This window comes from Triticum aestivum, chromosome 5A (assembly GCF_018294505.1).
Source record: "Triticum aestivum cultivar Chinese Spring chromosome 5A, IWGSC CS RefSeq v2.1, whole genome shotgun sequence".
In the NCBI taxonomy this organism is placed as follows: Eukaryota; Viridiplantae; Streptophyta; class Magnoliopsida; order Poales; family Poaceae; genus Triticum; species Triticum aestivum.
Window position 1 is genome coordinate 557044276 of NC_057806.1, and position 10581 is coordinate 557054856.

The following is a 10581-nucleotide window of genomic DNA, read 5'->3' on the forward strand; positions in this document are numbered from 1 at the left end:
TGGTGTTCTTCTTCTTGTTCTTCCTCTCATTTTCCTCCCTAGCATTAGTTGCTCCGGTGGGATTTGAGAGAGAAGGACTTGGGCACTCCGTGTGCTCTTGCCATTGCATTTGGTGCATCGGTTTGAGTTCTCCACGGTGATACGTGGAAGTGAAGTTTGAGAAGCTTATTACTCTTGGGTGTTTGGGCACCCTAGAGCTTGTTCCTCTTGGGTGCCTTGGCGCCCTAGATGGTTGGTGTTGTTCGGAGCTCAATCATTGTGGTGTAAAGCTCCGGGCAAGCGTCGGGGTCTCCAATTAGGTTGTGGAGATCGCCCCGAGCAATTTGACGGGTACCGGTGACCGCCCCCAAGGGTTGCCAAAGTGTACGGGTTCGGTGACCGCCCCCAAGGGTTGACATTTGTATGGGTTCGGTGACCGCCCTCAAGGGTCCCTTAGTGGAATCAAAGCATCTTGCATTGTGCGAGGGCATGAGGAGATTACGGTGGCCCTAGTGGCTTCTTGGGGAGCATTGTGCCTCCACACCACTCCAAACGGAGATTAGCATCCGCAAGGGTGTGAATTTCGGGATACATCATCGTCTCCATGTGCCTCGGTTATCTCTTACCCGAGCTCTTTACTTATGCACTTTACTTTGTGATAGCCATATTGTTTCTTGTCATATATCTTGCTATCACATAGTTGCTTATCTTGCTTAGCATAAGTTGTTGGTGCACATAGGTGAGCCTAGTTGTTTTAGGTTTTGTGCTTGACAAATTAACCGCTAGGTTTATTCCACATTTGTTCAAGCCTAAATCGTAATTATTTTAAAACGCCTATTCACCCCCCCCTCTAGGCGACATCCACGATCTTTCATTACCTATTACTGCATCGGGTTGCGCTTCAATATCCTCCATGCTAATGTGGTTCACTTGTCCCCTGTTGAAAGGGTTGGACTTCTTCCCAGAGCTTCCATTTCCATTGTTTGCTTCAGAACATTCTGTGGCATAATGTCCGTTCTTCCCGCACTTGAAACAAGTAATGTGACTTAGATCCTTCTTGGCGGGCGTTGCAGGGTGGGTATAGTTTTGGCTGTTGCTTCCTCCATTACCATTTCCATTCCTGGGGCCACTATGGTTGTGCATAATCCCTCCATTGTGGTTGTGACCTCCATGGTTATGCTGAAGGGGTCCTCACGAGTTTGGGGTAAAACGGGGTCTCTGCTGAGCTCCAGAATTATACTTCCCGTGTCCATACTTCCTCTTACTGTTGTCAATCTGCTGCTGCTTCCTTCAATCATGACAGCTCTATCTACCAACTGTTGGTAGTTATTAAAGGTTGCTATCATCAACTGCATGCTCAGCTCATCATTCAGTCCCTCCAGAAACTTCTCCTGTTTAGCTGCATTCGTAGCAACATCACCTGGGGCATAACGTGCTAGCTTACTAAAGTCATCCATATACTGGCCAACGGTGTGTCCTCCTTGGCGTAAGTTGCGAAACTCACGCTTCTTCATGGCCATAGCTCCTGCTGATACATGGGTAGTGCGAAAAGCCTGCTGAAACTGGTCCCATATAACAGTGTCGATGGGATAGGTGACAGTGTAATTCTCCCACCATGCTGCTACGGGTCCATCAAGCTGATGTGAGGCAAAACACACTCTTTCCGCATCTGTGCATCTTGCAGTGGTCAACTCCCTTCCAATCTTGCGGAGCCAATCATCTGCAACTATCGGCTCAGTGCTACTGGAGAACACCGGCGGATTCAGCCTTAGAAAACGAGCTAAGTGATCAACAAGTGGTGGTGGTGGTGGGTTGTTGTTATTGTTGTTGTTCCCCTGATTCTGATTCTGGACTAGTATCTGCATCAATGCATTCTGCTACTGGATCAACTAGGTGAGCTCCGGTGGGAAAGCAAATCCATTGTCGCGTCTCGGAGGCATCTGATGGGTTTAGAAAAGATGAGAAAACAGAGTAGAATGGGGTCTAGGGGGAAAACACTACCCATATGCACATGAGACAAACACAAATATATCACTTCAATCAATTCAAAAAAGGGCATACAATCGATCTAACCATCGTTACAAAAATGCTCGGACTATACTATATACATGGGGGAATTCTACTACTGATATGGTGGTCGACTAGAAATATTGATCGGTGGAAGACTCCATAATATCTGCTCTAGCTTCAGCAACAAATTCATCATCGCTATCGTCAGGGTCCGAGTCGGTGTCGTCGATGATGATGTAGTTCTCCGGGCAAGTGGAATCGTCATCTTCTCCTCCTGGTGCGGGGTCTCCCATGAATACTCCTATCTTCTTTGTCAGATCATCATTCATCTCCACTAGTATCGTCATTTCCTCCTCGCATCCATCGCGTTTAGACTTGAGTTCTTCCTCCAGCTCCGTGATCCTGGCGACGAATGTGCTGGTTTAACTCCTGGATGAAAGCGACAATAGATCTATCCTTCCTGGTGCTGATCATCTCCCATTACTCATCTCGGCACCCACAAATCTGGTAGATAGTATCCTTGATATCCTTGTGGTAAACTCCTCCAATGCGTCCCATGGTGATGTAGGCTACCATGCTCTTGCCTAGACTCCAGGTGGGTGCATCAAAGGAAAACTCTATGAGCTCAGTGACTGGCATGAACGTCCTTCATGGAACTTGAACTTGGATCATCCAGCGCTGCTCTTCTGGTAAAGTGGCGTTGTAGGTCCCGGTGAAGCTTGGTATTCCGATGTCCAGATACTTAGTGACTTTCTTCAAGTGTCGTCCAAAGGGTGTCTCTTCATCCGGTTGTGCAAACTTGTTCCTTGTGTCCGCCATCCTAAAGAGTGGAAAAGGGAGAGGAGTCAGAAATGAGAAGAGAGTAGTGATCTAGGGTTTTAGCTTAGTGGTCGTGTCCTATAGTCAGCGTGTGCTCTGATACCATCTTGTAGCTATCAGACCTCAAACAGTCCGATCTCTGTGCATCAGTGTCATCCCTGGATCGGTAATGCTGACACGCACAGTACTTGAGGATTTATAACAGAGTAGCAATGACACACTTATTACATCGAATGTCTCAAAAGAGAACTTAAAACAATAAATATGGCTTAAGGCCATCTAATACGATAACAGCGGAAGGCTTGGAAGATAAATGAGTCCATCAACTCCAACGGCATCACTGAGTGAATGACAACGACCTATAGCTCCTTACTCGTCGTCTAAAAAGTCTGCAACATGAACGTTGCAGCCCGAAACGGGTTAGCACATGGAATATGCTGGTAAAGTAACACAAGAGAATAACAAACAAAATAATTGCTATCACTACATGCATAAATGGCTGGTGGAGGCTATATGGTTAATAAGTTTTTCGAAAAGCCAAATTTTCCCTACAACAAAGGAATAAATTTATTTAACTATCATGGTAGTTGTTAAACATTGAGAAGGTTCCTCCAACTTAATCCCAATTAAACATCATCATTAAACCCAATCAAATTATATTAAGAGTGATGAGATCAATCATGATAATCCAAGAACCAGATACTCAAGATGTCCATAACCGAGGACACGGCTAACCATGATTAGTTTATACACTTTGCAGATGTTTGCGCACTTTTCCCCACAAGACTCGAATACATCCATGGTCGGAGATTCGAGACACAGTCTTTCTGAAGCATTAACTCTCTACTCTAGGTAGACTATACCACCTACAACCCATTACATCTTCTAGTCTACCTTTTCAAGAGCTTTACGCAACTTACTCAACTATGCGCCCATAATAGCTTATGGCTGCACACAAAAGTTTCTAGCATGAATAATCTTATGATCCCTTTGAGCCTGGGTGGCGGGCCGTAGGATGATCACACGGGTCCTCCGGGATATCCTAGGACAACACTGGTTTCTCCAGGTGCCCACATGCAATCCACCCAGATGTGTATTCAAGTTGCCACCTTAAGTTGAACCATTAATATATAACTCACATCTGTCGTGAATACTCTCAAACTCAATCCACGTCTACGAGCATAGCATAGCAATATAGGCAACGTAGAAGTAATTCTCGAGGTTTGAAAATAAACAGGTGAATATGTACTACCTCAACTACTTCCCAAAACCCACAATTTAAACAAATCCTAATCATGCAAGTGTTTAAGGATTTATCTAATGCAATAAAACTGGGTAGTAAAAATGTATGATCAAAGTGTTACTTGCCTTGCTGATGATCCGAGAAACCTAGAGACTCGTAGTAGCACGCTTCGCACTCTGGGTACTCTATCGCAAACAACAAGCATACAATAAGCACTCAACTAGAAGCACGGGTAAAACTCAAATAAGAAATCTAACCAGAAAGTTCAACTTAAGAACTCCGGTTTGCAAAAAGAATCAAATCAAACGAAGCAACAGAACTCAAATTATGAAAGAAACAAGATTCGTTTACTAATCTGAACTTAAGTCAAATTTTATAGTAGCAAAATGTTGTTCAAATTGATTAAACAGAAAAAGGGCTTCGAGACGAAGATCTAGGCGCTTGAATCGCCTGATTCCGACTAACGAGCGAAAAGTTATACTAGAAAGAAGATTAGGGCAGAAATCGTGATCGAAAATAATCGCAAAAAACCCTGGAAAAAGAAAACTGACAAACAGGCTAATGAACAAACGTTCGTTGTGTGCGGTTAACGGGCGAAACCGTTCCTTAAAACGAATGTACGAACGGGCGTTCGCTAATTAAATAAACCGACAAAAACCAAACCGATCTAAACAAAAAAACGAATCTAGGTTTTTGGAATAAAACCGATCGGTTTAAAAAAAACGCGGCTACCTCGACGAGGTCCGGCGATGGCGGCCGGACGGCTCCGGTCGGCGGCGGGCGGGGCGGCTCCGGCGGCGAGCGGGCGAGACGGCGGCGGCGGCTGCTGGCTAGGGTTTTCGGGGTGGGATGGGCTGGCGGGCTGCGGCTCGGCTTATAAGAGGCCGGCCGGGCTAGAGTCCTAGTTGGTTACGGCCTGACTAGGTCGGTTGACTTTTTTTTAAATATTTCCGCTCGGAAAAAGAAAGGAAAGAAATACTAAACGGACTTCAAAAATCCTGAAATAAATTTTCTCCGTCCTCTAAAAATCTAACGGACAAGGTGCACATTTATTTGAGCCTCTAATGCAATTTTGAAAAACGCATATTTTTCCTAATCCAAATAAAATAGTGGCAAAACTCCGAATAAAATCTTATTTGATTTTAATATTAAATCTTCAATATTTATTTATTTTGGGAAGTCATTTTATCCCCTCTATTTTTATTTTCATAAAAGAAATATTTGAAGAAAAAATAATTAAAATCGAACGATCTTCATTTTCAAAATTTGAGAAAAACTCAAATATGAAAATAACAAAATGCCCAACTCTCGCCGTGTGTCCTTAAGTTGCGTAGAATTTTTAGGATCAAACCAAAATGCAATAAAATATAATATGCAATGATGATCTAATGCATACATTCCAAATTGGAAATTTGGGATGTTACACTGCCACAGCCGGCGAGGGAAGAGCCGAGGTACGTCTCCGACAGCCTGCTGTGGGAGCAATACTTCCGTCGCCGCCACGCCGAGCAGGTCGAGGCCGCCAACGGCGTCGTGCCCTCCGGAAGGCTCAACTCCGACGGCCGCCGCCGATGGTGGGGCGAGCTCGGCCGCACGTTGGAGGCCGTCCTCGAGTACATCAAGGGCGGCAACACACCCAGGCTGGAGTACCCCACTCCCCCCTCCTTCTCCCGTCGGCGTGGGAGCTCGTGGACGCCAAGACGCATGGACCCGGCGTCCTCCTCCTCATCCGACCGCTCGTCCGGCTCTCTCTCCCTCCTCCCCGTCAAGCCGGAGCCCCAGGACGCGCCGATCAGCCAGCGCATCCGCAGCTCCGGCATCCGCATCGCCGAGACCTCCCCCACCTCTGCCCGGCTCGTCAGGTCGAAGGTGGAGCCTGACCTCCCCGTGGAGTACGAGGCCATAGTCCGGCGCGGCTTCTCCGACGAGGCCGCCCTAAAGTGGGCGCGGGTCGACTACCTCCGCGACGAGATGGCCACGGAGGAGACGACGACGACGACGGCGGCGGCGGCGACTACACGAAGTTCTACAGGCTCCTCGGCATGTAGAGCTTCAAGGACGACGGGCGGCGAGGAACGGCGAGGGCGACAGCGGGTCTAGTAGTGTTTTTTTTTCTTCTTTTGTAAAATATTTTAAATATGTTATGAACTCGTCGAAGTTTGGTTGAATTTGCGCTTTGTTTGTGCCGGATTTTGTTTTTTAAAAAAAAACATGAGCACGGCGACTGGGAAGCATCACGCCCCCAGCACGCGGTTTAGCACCGGTACGCCCCCGGATGACGATTTTTAGTGTCTCCTGAAGGGCCAACGGCTGGAAATGCTCTTACTCCTGTAATCTAACAACCGTGAGTTGAGATTGAAAGCAATAAAGAAATCAACAGGTACGAGACGTACCTGCGGCCATCAATCTCGTCTAGCGATTCGTGTGTGCGTCGTGTGTTGTTGTATTCTGGCCGACGGCAAGAATCGATCAACAATATCGAGCTAGCTAGCTTGAGCGTGGCTTGAGTAAGAGGGTGCTTGGATACAAGGGACTATTTTTAGTCTGACTAAAAATAGTCTTTTTTAGAGGCTAAAGTTCCAAGCACCCCTGACTAAAGAGAGGCTAGGACTAGTCTTGAGGCTAAAATCTTTTAGTCATGGGAAACCTACTAAAATATGTATTAGCTCTCTCTCTCCTCATTTAATTTCTCTCCTTAGTTCTGGATTGGAGGGTTTGGAGGATAATAAATGCTCAATAACTAGATTTTAGTCTCTTTAGTATTTGGATCCAAGCATGGGTGAGACTAGCAAGTTTTAGTCTCACTACTTTTAGTCATGGGACTAAAACGTATCCAAGCATGCTCTAAATAAGGCTAGCTACATACAGCGCATCTCGGCGTAAAGTATCTTGCCGGGCCAGGCCGACTTGGGGTAGGAACCAAAGTTCGTCAGCGAGCTTTGTCTGTCATCGTTGTTCGTCGTCGGTCGTATCACTATCGCCGGAAGTATTCGGTGTTGAAATGCGCAAACAATCGCTACATGGCAAGGGCTGGAGGAAAAAACATGACAGGATCGATCTTGGGCCAATCGAGTTCATATGGGTCAGTCATGGATTGCTACATGGCAAGTGCTTGAGCAAAAAGCGTGACGGGATTGATAGATCATTACATGAGGGAAAAAAGTAGGAGAGAAATCTCAACCATCAATCTTTATGTTAACATAAAAATTAACGGATATAAAACGACGACTTATGGAGAACTATGAAAGTCTCCTCCCTTTAATATTAGGTAAATAAATAAATATAAATATAAATATAAAGATAAAGATATAGTTTTTTTAATGAGAAAGAAAAACACTTTTCAAGAATGAGAAAGAGTAATTTTAATGGATGCAAACTGAATTTATGACATCACTGGGAGGAAATACATATAGTTAGGAGGTATTAGTGAGTAATTATGTGGAGAATTATGAAAATGATTTCACTCCTACAAATAACGTTTACTTCCATTCTTAGCTAGCAGTCACATGATGACATGACCCATCCCTCACCCCGCTCCATTGCTATAAAATCCCCACCATAGGCTACAAGCAATCACACAAAACGAACAGTACTTACGTACACATCTCGAACGAATCCAGAAAGATGGTGTCCTCCTCTGGTTCCACTGTGTTTAAGTGCAGGTTTTGCCCATGCACTTTCAAGACCGTGCGGGGGCGGGCCAGCCACCAGAAGATGCACAAGCCGCATATGGAGCGTCGTCCCGCTTGGTCCCTGCCGCGCATGACCTGGGTGCCATCGTACGCTACCTATTTGCACAATGCTTGCCTGCATGCCAACCTGTTTGCCGCCCACTACTACACCAGGCCCCGCTTCATGTCGCCTTTGTTGCCATGGCAAACCGGCACAAGCCTTGCTCCGGGTCAACCATTGTTTGCAGTGTTGGCGCCGGCGGCCGGCCGCTACCCCGGAACTAGAGACAGAGGTCACCTGGCACGCCAGCAAGGGGTGCGTGAAGTGAATCAGGAAGAGACTACTGCTGACTGGATTGATCTCACTTTGAAGCTCTAGGATTATGGCTTGGGTTGTTTTGGGGTTACCTAATAATGGTTTAAGTTGTTCCGTTAAGTTATCTGGATTCTGTATTTGCTTTGCTTTACTTTAGCTATGCTCAATTGTATTTGACTGCGATTCAAAGATGTGATCGGTTGATGTACCCAGCAATCAAAGTGTAATTCAACCAAATGGTTACATCGGGATGGTTTTGCTATAATGTGTGCATTGTTATTTGGAAGGATGGCCCATCTGTTTAAAATGAACACTGATATGGAACTGGGTCAAATTATTTTGTTTTCATCCAAGGGAGTTGTACAACACGAAGTAGGTACTTGTGGTCTAATCTTTTTATACAGATCATGTTTCCTAGAATTTTTTTGAGTGTTGCTCCTTAACATCACCCTTCCCAAAAGTGCTTTATTCCCAATGTACATCAATTGTGAAGATATATCTAGTAAGTACGGTAATAAGGTCTATCATATGTGATATGGAGATATTCGATTGTTTTCATCTCTTAGATTCAGGTATGTCATGCACCTCACCCAGGGGCAGCAAGTGTCCACTCTTCGTGAAAAAGTGCATGTTGCACTTCTCGACCATTGTATTAGACAAAAGAAAATATGAACGACGGAAAATCAAAGTGATATTTTCTTATATCTAATTAAGTTGCTTTCAGAAGAGCATTAGATTAGTTTAGTGAAAAATGTGATGGGCACTTTTAAGAAAAATGCAACTGTGTGAAAAAGTGTAAGCTGCACCCAGGATCAATTTTTTTTGGCGCCATAAAAATTCCAGACCTCACTAAAATATCCAAAATTACAAAAATTAATAAAAAAGATTTCAACGTATCACAATTTTCTAAAATTTACTCCCTCCGTCCCAAAATATAAGAACGTTTTTGACACTAGTGTAGTGTCAAAAACGTTCTTATATTTTGGGACGGAGGGAGTAACTAATTTTACCCAACTTCAATTTGGTTTGAAATTAGCGAGGCTACAAAAATTTCAGTACCCACCAAAATATAGTTGAGATTTTTATACATGAGTTGCACTTTCACTAAATTGAAGTACCGCTTTCAAAACCGACTTTGAGATTAGAAAATGTCAGTGTGCTTAATTTTAAATCTACAGTGAACACCAATGGCTTCCTCAAAGTGAGCTTAGTCACATACACTGACAAACAAGATCGCTCGTGCACCTACCATCTGGACATGTTCATTCAGATTAAACATTTCATGATGTCCTCCTCCAATCCATTCAAGAGTTACCGAAGCCGCCAAGATCACTAGTAGAAAACAGGCCTTTAGTCCTGGTTCCAAAGGACCTTTATTCCCGATTCTGCAACCGGGACAAAACGATCGGGACTAATGCTGATAACTTTTAGTCCTGGTTGGCTTGCGAACCGGGACCAAAGGAGCTCCACGTGGCCGCTATCTAGAGCGAGGCTGGAGGACCTTTAGTTACCAACCGGGACTAAAGGATTTTTTTTGAAAAAAATTGATTTTTTTATTTTCAAATTTCCGAATTATTTGACAATTTAATCTCTAATCACCCCTCATCACTCCTCAAGTGTGGAGCACTCATTCCAAATTGTCTAACTTCACTTGAGCACTCATTCCAAATTGTCTAACTTCTCGACCGATCATCTATCCTCTCACTACTCCAGCGTAAGCACGCTTAACTTTCAAGTTCTATTCCCCCTACTTTCCAAGTCTGCACTTATTGTTTTCCTGACAATAGTAAGCTGTCAATCCTATTAACCCTTAGGTCTTGATGTCACATGATTTAATTATTTGAATTCCAAACAATTACTAAAATAAAATAAGTAATAATAATATTAAATTTCAATGAAATTAAAATAAAGTAATGATATTATTTTATTCATTTTTTGACATTTATTCATTTAATATGGCATAATTAATATAGATCTATAAATCGAAACTTGATAAATAATATATCCATTATTATCAGAAAAATACGAAGAACCCAAATATGACATCATTAATTTTTAAAATTATTTCTCATATGATGGAATCAGTTGCTTATTGATGATGTGAACCAGATGAGAACTGATGAGCTTTCTATGTTTGGCTAAGCACAAGTGCCTGATCTGGACTCATTGATAAAATGGTTATAATTTGTTGATCTAGTACTAGCTAAGGTATAAAATGGTGAATCCCTGAATCACTATATACAATGTCTGTCCAGTTGCAACAACTGCTGTTATTTGATTTTAGGAGTTGAACTTGAGCATGAAGTCACACGTTTCATGGTTTGAGTTTGAAACTATTATTCTTAAAGACAATAATTATTTAGTAACACTAATATTTATTGAATAAGTAGTTTGACCATAGTGTGACCACAGTTTGACAAAAATTCAAAAAAACATAAATTTGAAACTATTATTCTAAAAAACAATGATTATTTAGTAACACTAATATTTATTGAATAAGTAGTTTGACCATAGTTTTAATTTTTAAAGTTTTTATCATTTTC